The sequence below is a fragment of the Python bivittatus genome, unplaced genomic scaffold (genome assembly GCF_059951505.1).
Source record: "Python bivittatus isolate LINGU-HERP-01145 unplaced genomic scaffold, Pbiv_v1 ctg000020_np1212, whole genome shotgun sequence".
Classification (NCBI taxonomy): Eukaryota; Metazoa; Chordata; class Lepidosauria; order Squamata; family Pythonidae; genus Python; species Python bivittatus.
In genome coordinates this window covers 10,165,001-10,179,412 of record NW_028277030.1, presented here as the reverse complement: position 1 = coordinate 10,179,412, position 14,412 = coordinate 10,165,001, and the positions used below count along the sequence as shown (strand labels likewise).

General features: G+C 38.3%; 1 long non-coding RNA gene across 1 annotated transcript in view; it reads left to right on the top strand.

Annotated features, from left to right (window-relative positions):
• LOC148216986 (uncharacterized) overlaps window positions 1–14,412 on the top strand; it is a 35,355-nt gene that overhangs the window by 19,120 nt on the left and 1,823 nt on the right. The window contains exon 3 of the long non-coding RNA XR_015794914.1: window positions 12,526–14,412. This exon is cut by the window's right edge and continues 1,823 nt beyond it. This is a non-coding gene — a long non-coding RNA (uncharacterized LOC148216986). The remainder of the gene's footprint in view (window positions 1–12,525) is intronic.

Below are 14,412 nucleotides of genomic sequence, written 5' to 3'. Positions count from 1 at the left end.
AATCCTTCCCATGGCCTGGTGTTGTGAATTCACTGAAAGCGAGCTCCAGGAGTTTTCCGGCCAAGAATTGGGGAAAGCTGAACTCTCTTGAAAGAGCACAACAGCTACCAATAAGGAGAAAAGGAATAGCTCTTCAGGGGAAGAGTCATATTCTGAATGCATTAGGGCCCTTCCAATCCTGAATGTAACCACTTCCAATATAGCTTGCCAATTATGCAACTCTACTGACATTTGTGGAGAAATTTCAGCATAGTCCCAGGCAACAAATCATTCTTGCTGCTGCTGCAGAATGGATCACCATTTCATCACCAATAGAAAATTTCTTCTCTTTCTGTCTCTCAAAAAAAGTATAGCTCTAATACCTTCCTTTTGCCTAAGACAAACTTCCATTGCCTGCCATCAGGTGAAAATGTAATCAATAGGATGGCTAATTTAAGCCTTGAATGTGCTGAAATCATAGATTAAGAGGATGCAATTTTCTGAAGGCAGAGTTGATTTTGAACTTTCTCTGCTGCAGGCATCTTATTTCCCCTACTTCAGGATGGAATGTAGAAGACTTTGGTAAATAACTGCATTCTAGTAATTTCTGCATTGTACTTCTATACTTCTCCAAATTTGATTTGCAGTGAAACCGTATAACAAATTGCATTATGTCAGGGTGTTCCATTCATAGTTTCTAGCCACAGCTCTGGAGTAATTCTTTATTGGACAAGACATGTTTCTTGCTTGTTTTGCTTTGCACACATGTGGACACACACACACACACACACACACACACACACAAATAGGAAAAGCTCCCTAGAAACTTGACATGAAACATACATTGTATGGCTAGCCAGTTCATGTGAATAGGAAACATGTATTGAGCATCCAAAACCCAATGGTTCTTTTGTAGATCAGCCTATGAAGCTGAGCCCTGACACACATGACTGGGAATTATAGATGCCATGCAGTTTAACTTCCCATTTATTTGCCAGTTTCTCTTCGCCTAAAGGTGGTGGTGAGGGTGTCATTGTTGTTTCTCTCTCACTGGTTTTCTAAAGACTTTCAACAGAAAGTAGATCCGGGGCCCAGTGCTCACTGGAAAACATGTTCCATTTTGGAGGTTTTTGGCTGCTCTTATTCTTTATAAAGCAAATGGCCAGCTTAACCATCAAACAACACACAGCTGATTAACATGTAACATGTAGTTCAACCCTAAGAAAGAATTCTCAACGTTCTGATCAAAGCGGGACCCCTAGGATTTTTCGATAGAAAAGCTTGAGCATTAAACAGGGCTAAGGCCAGTTTGCATTTGTATTATAAATGCTCTCTTTGAAGGTACGGCAAGCACTGCAGCTTCATCACACCTACAAGAGAACAGGCAGTGTGCTCGTTTGTCTTCGCTGCCTGGAGAGCAGCACAAAGGCCTGAAGTCAAAGCACAAGTACAAAGAAACTTACTATTTAAAAAGGGAGAGAGGAAACCTGGAGTGTGGGAATGTGAAATCAAATGGGTCATGGAGTCATGTTTAACAGAAGTGGATGGCCCCAGCAGCAGGGCTAGAAAGAAAACAAACCCTCCCACATATCCTTGGAAATGCTTGGAGTACAAGAGAGCATCATTTTTGAACTTTCATTGTACTTATTAGGTGCCAGTCATTTGCAGACTTCCTGCCATTTTTCTCCTACATAATTGCAAACTCAAACGGAGTTGTGCAAAGTGAAACCATAATTGGTGTGTGTGTGTGTGTGTGTGTGTGTGTGTGTGTGGTGGGGAGGGAGGAATTGATGTGGGGTTGGTGATCTTTAAGGCAGAAAATCAGACTGAAGGAAAATCACAGGATTGAAAAACAAGAACTATTGCTGGCCTTCCAGTCTTGCTCTGACGGACAGACAGACAGACAGATGATAGATGAGCCACTTTGGCCTAGAGGTTAAGGTGCTAGACTAGGAGTAGGAAAAGCTGAATTATAATCCTGCCTTAGGCACAAAGCTAACTGGGTGATTCAGAGCCAGTTACTCTCTCTCAGGAAAAAAACAGTGACAAATCGCTTCTAAAAATATTGCCTAGACCAGTTTTTATGCCTGGCCTAGGCAATATTGGCTGGCTGGGGAATTCTGGGAGTTGAAGTCCACTCATCTTAAAGTGGCCAAGTTTGGACAACACTGGCCTAGACAATTCCATTGACTCGTCCATGTAGTCACTAGGAGTCAAGACTGACTTTAAGGCAAAATAAAAATATTTTGTATTATAAAGTAAAAATTACAGCTAGACAGAACAAACTTGTGCCTCCTCATATTACAAGATACAAATTCCTGATCAATCCAGTTATACTCCATTTGACCTTCATATATGTTTAAATGTGTTCAACCTAGCTGTAATTTGTTCTTTGTGATTTGTAGTTGTAATTTGTAGTTTGTACTTGCCAGCAGCTATTTCCTTAATTTACAAGAAAACTTGCATCCAAATAGGTATTTAAATATCCCTTCTTTCAAAGGATTATTTCTAAACAAGTCCTGTCTTCTTGAGAACATGATTGCAACTTTTGGAGAAACAGAAGATCCATTGGGCATCAACATCTGAAGAAGTTAAATTCCTCCATCATCCCTGCTTCCTTAACTAAAGTAAACTCTATCAAACTGCAATCCTCTGGTCCCTGTGACCAAACGTTGCTTGCTTTTTATCTCCTAGGTTCCAACCTTGAACAGATAGGCCACAAACTGGAGAAGAGAATTCATAAACCATATCTAATTTATTGGGCTGGGCTGGGCTGTTCAAGTCACTATTGACTCCTGGTGACTGCTGTTTTCTTGGCAAGATTTTTAAATTTTGCCATTGCCTGCTTCCTAGGGCTGAGAGAGAGGGACTGGCCCAAGGTCACCCAGCTGGCTTTCTGCCTAAGGGAGGATTAGAAGTCACAGTCTCCCATTTACTAGCCTGGTGCCTTCACCACTACACCAAACTAGCTCTTAAACCAGATCCATAGCTGCTGTAATTTTATGGACTCGATGGGATGTAAAATATACCTCCGGGCCCATAAAAATCTAAGTGGGTTTGAACTGATCGAGCCACTCTGAAATGGGACTGCTTCAACTTGGCTTCAGGATTGCCCTATAAGCCAGATTTTTTTTTTTCCTGACAGTCAGACTGAGGCTCTGCAAAAACTGTCTTGTAGTGCAACGAAAAAGGCAGGCATGCGCGTGTCATGCCCTGTTCTAGCTGGATGGGTTAAAATGCTTATGCACAAAGCAATGCCCTTGACATTGCTGTTCAGACTTGGCAGAGAAGCGTAAACAGAAGAGCATCCATTGATGCCGTCTCTTCTTCATTAATCTTTCAGCACTGATCGGAAAGATGCTCGGCTGGGGTCACGTGACTTCTAAGAGGCCATTCTACAGACAATCTGAAGGGGAGAGGGGGCTGCAGCATTTTTTATCTCACAGAATTGCTGATATTAACCTCTATTGCCCATAAAATATGCTTAAGGCAAAAGGCACTCTGCTGCTCTAACGATGGCACTTCTGATGCTTCTCCCACAGTGTCTTACTCTTAAATGATAGGAACAATCCGACTGCTGATTCCTCCACAGCTGCATCCCATGCTACTGCCTGAACATTACAATAGTCTCTGAGATATACCTTATCTGCAAGAAAAAGGCTGGGATATTTTATTCGCACTTTTGCCTTGGGCAATTAAGTTTATTAATGGCTGTCATTGTGCATTCTCATTATCCTCATCTTCATGATGTAGGTTGGGCTGTTAGATTTTTATGCCTGGCCTAATTAATTTTCATTATGCATTTGAACATGTATAATCAGAAGATTTTTAAAAGCTCATTCTCGAGGTAGGGCTGTGGAAGAGTGGCAGGCATAATGACAAGGGGCTATGAGTATTTGGGGACATTCATAGGAAGCTGATGGAGGTCACACTTGTTGGAAGAGAACACAATCCCTTCAGAGTGTCACTTCACGTACAAGATGATTTGCTGAGCGCAGGGCAAAGATAACTGTAACAGCAGTGATGGATGTGTCTGTACTTCGTCTATGCCACTTTGGCATGTTCATCCTCTAAATTGGTTCCATCGCATTCTGTGTCACTCTGCATTTTAAAAACCTCCATGGAAATTCAAGTGTAAATATTAACCCAGTGCTCCACAAAATACTGCAAACATGATGTACGGAGGCATACATTTTCTTCCTTTCACCCAAAAAGGGCATTTAAGTCAGCTAGTAGGAAAACGTGAAATACAAAAACCCAAATTAATTAAGAACCTAATTAAAAGCAGAGTTAAAATCCATTTAAAAAAAAGAACAAGTGCCATCGTTAAATGGAACAAAAAGCTAAACTGAATGAATGTGCCTTTATATTTTTTATAAAAGCCAGTATAGAATGTAATGAGGGGAGACCCTCATGTAAGCTGTCTCAGTGTTCAGAGAAAAGATCAGAAAGACATGAATGCGATAGATAAATATGCATTTCTTGGGTATATTTCTGTACTGTATTGCAAAATTTGGAGAAGTATGAAATTTTAAGGATTACTGCATTTTCATCAACATATTAATTCCAATTATCCAAATCTGGTTGTTTCATTTTGAAATGTAGTTCAGATAAAATCCTCAAGTTCTCCTAGCTATTATAGTCCAATCCCCTACTAGCTCATAGCCACAATTTATTATAATGCAAACACGGCAAACAAAAACATGGCAGGTAAAAGAACTTCTTTTGTACACAAACGTATCAGTAGCTTAGAGAGGTTGATGTCACACATGATGATAGCCATCCAGTTTAAATAGTTGGTTTTAAAATGGTCCTGTACATTCTTGGAGGAGGGACCTAAACTGTGATTAGCCATAACAACAGTGTAAGCAGAGACGTTGTATCACTGAGACTAGCTGCTGGTAACAGAAAGCAAGAAAACTTGGCTGCCATTTTTCTCACCTTCTGAGTTGCCAAAAGCATCTGGCTGGGCTCTTCTGGAAACCAAACGGTGGACTAGATGAAACTTCAGTCTGATCCAGCAGTTGCAGGATCTATATAAACTACCTAGATTTGAAATTTCAGGGGTTACAATTCCAACTTATCTGGATGGAAAAAGGTTTGGAGAAGCTGCATGTTTTCAGAGCCTCCTGTCTCATACTCCTGTAGGGAACCAAGATAAGAGAATAAACCAGCTGGATTATTACGAGAAAAGGGGAACTTCTGCACTATTGTTATTTTTACCGAAAGGAACCACTACTTGCTGCTGCTGCTAGCAGTGGTAAGCCAGGCTCAGCATTGTTAGGAGCTTTCCCTGCCACATCTTCTTCCCTTCTTTTCCCTTCCTTCTTTTGGCTTTTATAAAGGATGGAGAAAGGGTTCTGCCTGACTGGATTTACCTTTTCTTCAGTCTTCCAAAAATATATTTCCCAACCCTTTCTTATTCTATACAAAACGGCATCGGGCACAAATCTTCCAGAGAGCATCTTCTCAGAGTTGCTCTCCTTCCAGTGATGGCTAGTTCTCAGCAAGGACTCCTTTGCCTTTCAGGGAATACTAGCTGGAGAAACTCTACATTGCTCGAAATTCCAGCTGCTGAACCCAGCTCTGTTCTCTTATAGCTTGTCTCCCACCTCTTCTGTTCTTCCAGTAGGGAGACTGAATTGCAGCCTAGCCTGGCCAACCATGCCTCATTCCCCAGCGGCTGATCCCTGCTGAGCGTCCTGTCTCTTTCCCCTGATTTACTTCCTCACTCACTCATTCTTAATGCACAGTTAATGAGAAGGAGGGATGGAAGAGGACAGCTTTTCTCCTACTTTGCAAGAAGGCTTCTCTGTCTTCCAGTTTATATCTATCTATCTATCTATCTATCTATCTATCTATCTATCTATCTATCTATCTATCTATCTATCTATCTTTTTATAAGATAAAATCTAATACAAACTAATATAAAGTAAAGAAAAGAAGAGAAGAGAAAAAAGCAAAGAAAAAGAAAAAAATGCAAGAAAAAGAAAAAAAGTTAAAGAAAAATAGAAAGGAAAGAAAAAGATACAAAGCAGTGGCTTCCAATATTCTTCACAGCAGTTATAAGTACAATTATATTTTAATCTCTCTCTCTAAAGTTACATCATAATACTCTTCTTTCTATAACCTATCCTGTCTAATCATCAAAGCCATAAATCACAAGTTCATTTTTTCATTTTTACACAAAAAGTCTGTAAGAGGTTTCCAGACACCAATAAATGTAGATAGCGTCTTTGTCCTTCAGTTTTCCATGGCTCCAGAGTTACCACCTGTTACACACCCAGCATCAATCTATACCCAGTGCCAACCATGTGGGGTTTTGTGACAGGCAGAGGTAGCTTGTGGAGAAAAAAGATACTTAACAAATTTTTCTCTGCTGTTCATGTGATCTTGTAATTTCTTAATTACCCTTGTTTTTTAGAAAGATTAAAATAGCACTGAAGATTAAAAAAAAAATACATCAGGGAAGTGAGGAAGCACGGTGAAAGGGCCCAGTCTCCCAAATGTCACTGCATATATCAAATCCACATCTCTTCTAAGGTAGCTACAGAGGGTCCTGGATACTTGTAAAGATTGCAAGGATTTTCTGTCCTCCTGGAAAAACCAGACTTTTTCTGGCCTTAGAAAAGGTACAGAAACAACAGAAGAACATGGAAGACTTTGGATTCTTGGCAGACCCCCCCATAAAAAGCAAATAAAAGCATGTGACAGTTCCACCTTCAGCTGTCCATCTGAAACTGCCCTTGAATTGGATTGTATTGTCCTTGAATGGATCTTCAGGTCAATCCTTTTGGCGTTCCGAATGAGCTTCAGAAGAAGCTCCTCATTTTGGAAAATAGTTTTTTCAGAATGCGCAAAACACCAGTTTTCATCTAGCAAATGGTTTTTAATGTTGAAGGCATATTTATTATTATTATTCATAAAATCAAATGTATTTTGTTTACTATCATTTAATTTTATTTATTATTATTTTTCTCTCTCATATTGTGAAATATGAGAGGGTAAATGATAATGTGATTTGCTTTTTGGCTCAGCATGATGTACAGCTTCACATCTGATAGCTTATTGTTTGTGTGAAACCAGGCCATGAAAGTTTGTTTAATAATCTGTAGTTAAAAACTGGCTTAATGTGTGAATTTTCCCATTGTGGCTTAATCTTAAACTTTCTCTAGCCCTATTACTAATGTACAGATACGTAGTCATTTAAAGATACCAATATTAGAATTATGCTTTGGGAAAAATTTGAAGCTAACTATATGGAAACTTGATAACTTTGTGGGCTCTCTGTTTTAGGAGAACTGCTTCTAGATTTTTGTGCCCTTTTGCCGCTCAATTCCAGAGCAACCAGGTTTGGCTTGCTGGTCAATTAGTTAAAATAATTCCATTCTTGTGCAAGTGACACATTTACAAAATGAGTCAATTGTTCACCTAGATATGTATAAACATTTGTGGAACAAAGAAGAAATCCTTTTGCACCTCTTTTGGGCCTCTGGCCTAATGAAACAACAGGGACCAGAGAAAAAATATGTAAAGAGGACACCAACTTCTGCAAGCACCAGAGGTGGGGAAACAGGTTGTATGCACTTTCAGAAAGATCTATGAATCCTCTATTGACCCAACTGTAAGCAGAGTAGTACTTTAGTGATGAAAAAGATTCTGCCATGGATGAGAAATAAACAGCTCTCAAGGAACAAACAGCATATGGGGAAAAAAGTTCACTTCTCCAGTACAGAGGTTAAAACCCTCCAGAATGTGCTAAATAGAGGCTAGTTAGAAAGTCAGTGATGGACAACTGGACCTAACATTAACCTTACTTCCCTTTTTTTTTTTCACTTATAAATGCGAATCCCCTGCATATACATTTTTACATTGCCCATAGGAAATCTTAACTAACATTTCCTAATTTGATCGTGATAACTTGGAGTGCTTTATTTTATACTGTAATTTAATTTACATTTTAAATATGTTGATATTTGAGCTGTTGCTAAAAACGTTAATTAATGGTGTTCCTTTTCTTCCAAGTTAATACAAACTTTTTTTTTCTTAAAAGTGTTTTGATGCCAGACAATGTCCATATGAGGTCTACTGGCCCAGTGTTAGTGCAGCCTTGGATATCTATCCCATCTCTCTTTTTCCCCCCCCCTCCATCTTCTCTTAATAAGCAACAGAGTCTGAGTTAAATTTTGGCATGATTTTTTTTTTTTTTTAATAATGTTTTTTTTATTTTTACAACAAACACAAAACAAACATGAACAAACAAAAACATAAAAAGGCATAAAAAAGCATCTTCCATTTTATACCGTGTGTCAACCAGTTAAACTCGTTGGTGCCCCTTTCATAATCTTAAATTCTCATATCATCTATTCAAAAATATACTTATATACTTATCAATTAACAATTATTAATCATTCATAGCTAATCTATAAAATCATATATTACAAAAAATTTTAACTTTCAATAGGATTAGTAATACATCTCCATCTATCTATTATATGTGTATATATATAATAATTAATATCAAATTTCTATTATAAAATTTCCTAATCTATTACATTACTATATTTTCTCATCTAATCATTAATAAAAACAAATCCCGTGTCATATAAAATTGCTTATCTTCTTACTCTAATTTCAAATCTCAATTTAACTCATCTCTGCACATTCCATAATTTTGAATAACTTCCTCCTGCATAAGTACTTTTTAATTTTTCCAATTCTTAAGAGTTACAATTCTAACCAATATCAGTTACAGTATCAATTACAATTCTAACCAAGTTACAGTTCTAACCAGATTTCACTACATGTTATACAATTTTTAACTATATATCTCAGATTTATACTTTATTCCAGCACTTGCATAATTTTGAGTTCACCCTTTTCATTCAATGTCCCAAAATATCTGGCTGTTCATTCCTTTTTCTATATTATTGGATAAGAGAAAGCAATAATAAGTGTCCTTTTGAACATTCTGCTTTTGGAAGCTTCTGTCAGTTCCATCATTGTTGTATTCCCCTGATTTTCTCTTTAAACATCTGCAATAGTTTCTTTCAATATTGTTTTACTTCTTCTTTTTGTACATTCTCTTAGTACGATTTTCCATTATAATCTTGTATAATCTTTTTCTCACCCTCAGTGCCAAGAACAAATCTGTCTCTCTTCATTTATCAGTTGATTAACCCTTTTAATTCTCAGTTTATAGGCCTCACAATAATTCCGTTTAATGTTTCTGATTTCTTGTACTATTTCTTCCTTTTCCAATGATCCCGTTTTATGTTTAATTAAGTCCATTTTAGCTTTAATATCTTTTTTCTTTTCTTTTTCTTTTTTTTTTGAGAGTTTATGCAGATATTATTACAATTTTTATAGTCATCCTCAATAGTTTAAAGATCTTTTTCTGCATTGTGTTTCTCGTATAGTCTATTATCTTGATAAACCTTCATTGAGTCAAAGGATTCTTTATCTTTGTTCTTGCCAAAAATAAGAGAAAAAAAGAAGCAAAAGGAGAGAAAAAAAAAGAAGGAAAAATAAAAAGAAAAGGAAAAGAAGGAAAAGGCTAAGCCTCTTTAAAAAAAAAAATCCATCTGGGGGGGGAATAGAAAGCAAAGCAGAGCTTCTAGCAGAAAAAAGAGCTACTGCCACTAATCAAGGCTCTTGTGACTGGCTCAAACTTTCCATCTTAATGTTTTCAAAGTCGCTTTCAACTCCACTTTCTTGTTTATAGTTACGGATGGCACCTGTATAAACATGCACATCCCACTATCTTTTTAGAAAGCACAGGGTCTTTGAGCGTGCGTCACAATGAAAAAAAAGCACTAATTCGCGCCTCTAAATGGCAGTGCAACTTTCTTTCATTTACTTTCTCTTAACTCCACTTTCCCCATTTCAAAGTCAAAAAGATATAAATTTCTTATAACAATAAAAAAATCTTAGTAAAAAAAAAGGCTTAAAATATAAAGTTATTGAGTATTAAAAAGAGAAAGCCAATCCAGTTAAAAATATATTTTTTTTAAAAGAAAAACATCTTGTCAATTCCACTAAAAAGGGAAAGTTGAAGAGAAAAATTTTCTCCCCCTTCTTTTTTTTAATAGGGTTCAATCTCGCCGCTTAATCCACTTTTCTTCACTTTTAAAAATCTCTTTAAGTTACTTAAGGTGTTCTCTAAGAATAGTTGAATAGTAAAAGTCCATCTCACCCAGTTGACACCCTTCTCTTCCATCTTCCTTTGGAGCTGTCCCGGCTTTCGCAGCCATTTTTGGCTGCCTCTCCTCCGCCGGCTTCAAGAGCTTCTCCCCGGATCGATCTGGGACTTGCGGCGTCCCTGAGATCCGCGGGACGCGCCCTTTACGTTCGCCATCTCTACGGGACGGCTTAGGTCCATCGGGACCGTCCGGGCGAGGAGATATCGGCTGCCATCCTGGGAGCCCAGGATCGCCCGCCGTATCGCCGCGACGCCAGCTCCGCCCTCAATTTTGGCATGATTTTTTCACGTACTGAAACAGCATACCGATATTCTGTTGATTATCAATAACAATCTAAAACAAACAAAAAAGTATCTTTGGACCACAAGTTCTTATAGAAAATATTTTACATGAAGGCACTTTTTGGCCTTGTTCATACATGTGTATATGGACATATTTGTACATCTTGGTATGCCATACTGTGGTTAGGCTTAACATGTTGCCTAAACCTGGACATAATTGAGAATGTGATAAAGCTGAGAGCTGGTACATTTCAGAAGTCTTGATCTTTTCGTAGGACTCCTCAATGCTTACTAGAAGAAACTGTCCACATAGTGGCCATTTCACATTTTTCATATGGCACAATAGCATAGGAAAGGCGCAGGTACAGCTTTAATTTCTCTGATTCATTTACAGAATGTTATCAAAAGTTCAATCAACCTTGTCCTTCTTTTTTAGGAGAAAATCCCCTAAAAGGGAACAAGGGAATACCCACAGAAGCAGAATGCCTTTTGAATGTCAGGAACAGAATGTTCTGTGGAAGAGCATATTTTGTTCATAACTGGAGTGAAGACATGCATAATTCGAAACCAGTCCAGCATGATGCCTACAGCAGATCTATAGGATAATTTGTCCCCTGCTGCAGCCACAGGAGAATAACCATGATTTATGTTCAAATGGCTGTTAAGACAAATGAAACTTCACCTTCCAGGAATTGCTCTACATAACACACAGGCCTAATTTCCAGTTTTAACATATAAATTGATGGCTCCCTGTAATCCAGGGTTTTGTTTGGAAGTGTAGACGCTAGTCTTAAAAAAGAACAAAAATAAACTGAATGATAGGAAATGGGAGGGGTTAGACAGAATGATAGGAAGCATTCGCAACCATTTGCTCTCTGAGGAATTGGTGTTTCTGGATAAGCCACACCTAGGCTAGCTCAACCCGGCCCTTGGCAGGCATTTGGGGAAAGCTGATCTCCAAATTGCAATCTGGCCCATTGGCTCCCCAAATTGCCTGTCCATGGTGTTTGGAGAAGATGCTCCATGAGGAAAAAAAAAAAAAAAATCCTTTAAACAGGTTCCAGAGAATATGGAACATTTAATTAGGCATCAGTATATTCACAGATAGAGGTATACTTTTAATTGTAATATAATAATATAACAGTAATCTGGAATAATTTAATTAATTAAAAATCCTTGCTTTTCAGCACAGGTCTCTGGAAGTCACCCTTTGTAAATCTTGTTAGCCTTGTCCCCCCCCCCCACCGCCCCTCCCCGTAGCAAGTGAAATCAACACCCAGGTAGGGTAGACCTATGGAATTGCACCAGGGCACTGAGGAGCAGGGAATCACTTTTTTTAGGAGCGTTTGGCCCTGCTGTTCCCTGTAGGTTGGGGGGATTTTTGTTTTGCTTACTGTCAAATAGCAGATGAGCGTGGATTGAAGTACCATTGTAAGGAGACCCTCATACATAATATGGAGAGTGGATGGTTGAATTTCTTTTCCAAGCTGTGCTTCCTCCACTTTTTAGCATCCAGTATATGGATAGAGACTGAAATGGATGATGATGATGATGATGATGATGATGATGATGATGATGATGATGACGATGATGACGATGATGACGACGATGATGATGATGATGAGCCTGTTTTCACCCTATTTTAAACCCTCATATTCATCAACTTGGATAATCAGAAGCCCGGGAAATACAATTAGTGCCTTTGTCAAAGCCAGAAATGAAAAGCTTAGTAAACCAAAAGATACCAAACAAATCTGAGAGAGAGAAAAAAGACGAAAAACCCAGAGTTTGGCACTCAGCTTGGTTTTCTGAGTGTTTGCTTTCCTTAGCTTTTTTTTTTTGTTGTTAATGGCAGCAAAGCAATTCTATTGAACATGTAATGGAAAACGAGTGGCTATAATGTAATGCTTAAGCTCACCTAGAGCAATGGTTTTATTCTGCAGCTTCCCTGCATGGCAAAGGTCAGTGAGCGAGCAAGCGAGACTTTTGCTGCTTGAATTCACACTCTTTCTTGTTGCTGGGCTACCATTTAAACTAAGGAGGTTTCTTTTCTCTTTTTTAAGGTTCCTGGCTTCCAAGACTATTGACAGAGGAAATAAAGCAGGAAAGGCAGTCCCTACAACCTGGGTGCGAGATTAGAAGTGGGAAACGAAAGAAGGAAAAGAAGAGAAAGCCTGAAGCTGCACCGTTATTGTTTTCTTTGGAAGTCAGTTCACGTTTGTCAAGGCTGCCTGGCCAGATTCCAGGGCTTAAGCAAAAAGGGAGTTTCTTTTATTGAATCTCATCCAGAGATATCATAACATTGAAAGGCTACTATTACCTAAAGGGTTTCAGATGAAAGCATCCAAGCATGAGGTCTGAAATGCGAGGAATGGCAATTGTCTTTTGACGACGACCAGAGAGATGTCAGAAACCCATTTTCCAGGCAGAATGGTTGTTTACATAATCTTACCTGATCCCCTTCTTGGCCACATCTCCCACTTCCACACTTATCCACCAATCTAAAGAGGAGGCATACAATCAGAGACCCCAGGGCTGAAAACAGCTCCTTCCAGACTTGGGGCCGGCCACCGAAATCTTCTGGAAGTTGTAACCAAATTGTGATTTTCTAACATGACAGAAAAGAAATGAAAAAAGAAATGAATGCATAAATGCCAACATCACTGGAAAATTATTGTATTCCCTCTATTTAATTTGGGATGATTTTTAACAATGCAAATGTGGGGTATGTAATTGATAAATAATAGTAAATAAATAATAAACACATACTTTTAATTTAATTTAATTAAATAAGTGGAGGTGAAAGGGGAAAACAAGGGACTGATTTCTTTTTCTTGTTGTGAAAAGCCACAGCTTCATTTCAACACCTTTTAGATTCAGTTGGTACCAGGGAAAACCTCTCATGAGCTGCAGGCCCCTTCTATACGCAGAAGAGCTTAAAATAGATAACCCACCCAACATATATGTAATAGACAAAAGGGACAATAATTTAGAAGTTTGATATGGGAAACAAAAAGACATCTGACTGGACCCTGTTTTGAAATGTATCATTCCAAATAATAATGATCATTTTTGTATAAATTTACCACTGTTTGACTTCTTTTGGTTTGTAACAAATCAAATTTGTTCTACAAATTACGCTAATTCCCATTTTTTCCAGAAAGACTTCTTGCTCAGTAAATACAGGGCCTTGAGACAAGGAAAAAGCCATGAAAGTCGGATTAAGGCACTATCTCTTATACAAGCCCACATCCAGAACGTCTTTTGCCAGCTCTTGCTCAGGAAGTCATGAAACACCACAATTGCTTGCACACATTTGGATCAATAATTATGCAACAAGAAGGAGGAGGAGGAGAAGTTACATTTATAGTCCACTTTTCTTTCAAGAACTCAAGTTAGCATGCATAATACTCCCTCCTCCAAATCTCCCCCCAAAAAAGAACCTTGTTGAACAGCAAGGTAATGACCGGTCCAAAATCACCCAGCAAACTTTGAAGTTTGGGTACATTATGCAAAGACTTAACTCCCTGGAGAAGTCTATAATGCTGGGAAAAGTAGAAGGAAAGAAAAAAAAGAGGATGACCATCAGCAAGAAGCAGCAGCAATGGGTGCACCATTGGAAGATCTGAAAGACCTGGATGGAGAAAATCTGTATATGTGGTTCCTAAGAGTCAAAACCAACTTAATGGCATATAATCAGTCAAGCTTCTATGACTGAGAAAAAAAATGAACTTTAAGCACTGTATTGCACTTGCTCTATTATAGCACATAACCGCAGCTAAATAGAAAGCAAGCATGGATTGGAAAAAGTGAGACAGATAAAGTAGCAACAACTTTAAAGAAGGGCTACTGAAGAGGGTTTGTCTTATAGTTTAAAGACCATAACAAAAGTGAATGTAAGATATAGCTGCTCTGAGTTTTCTTGATCTACCAAGACAGAAATATATTTC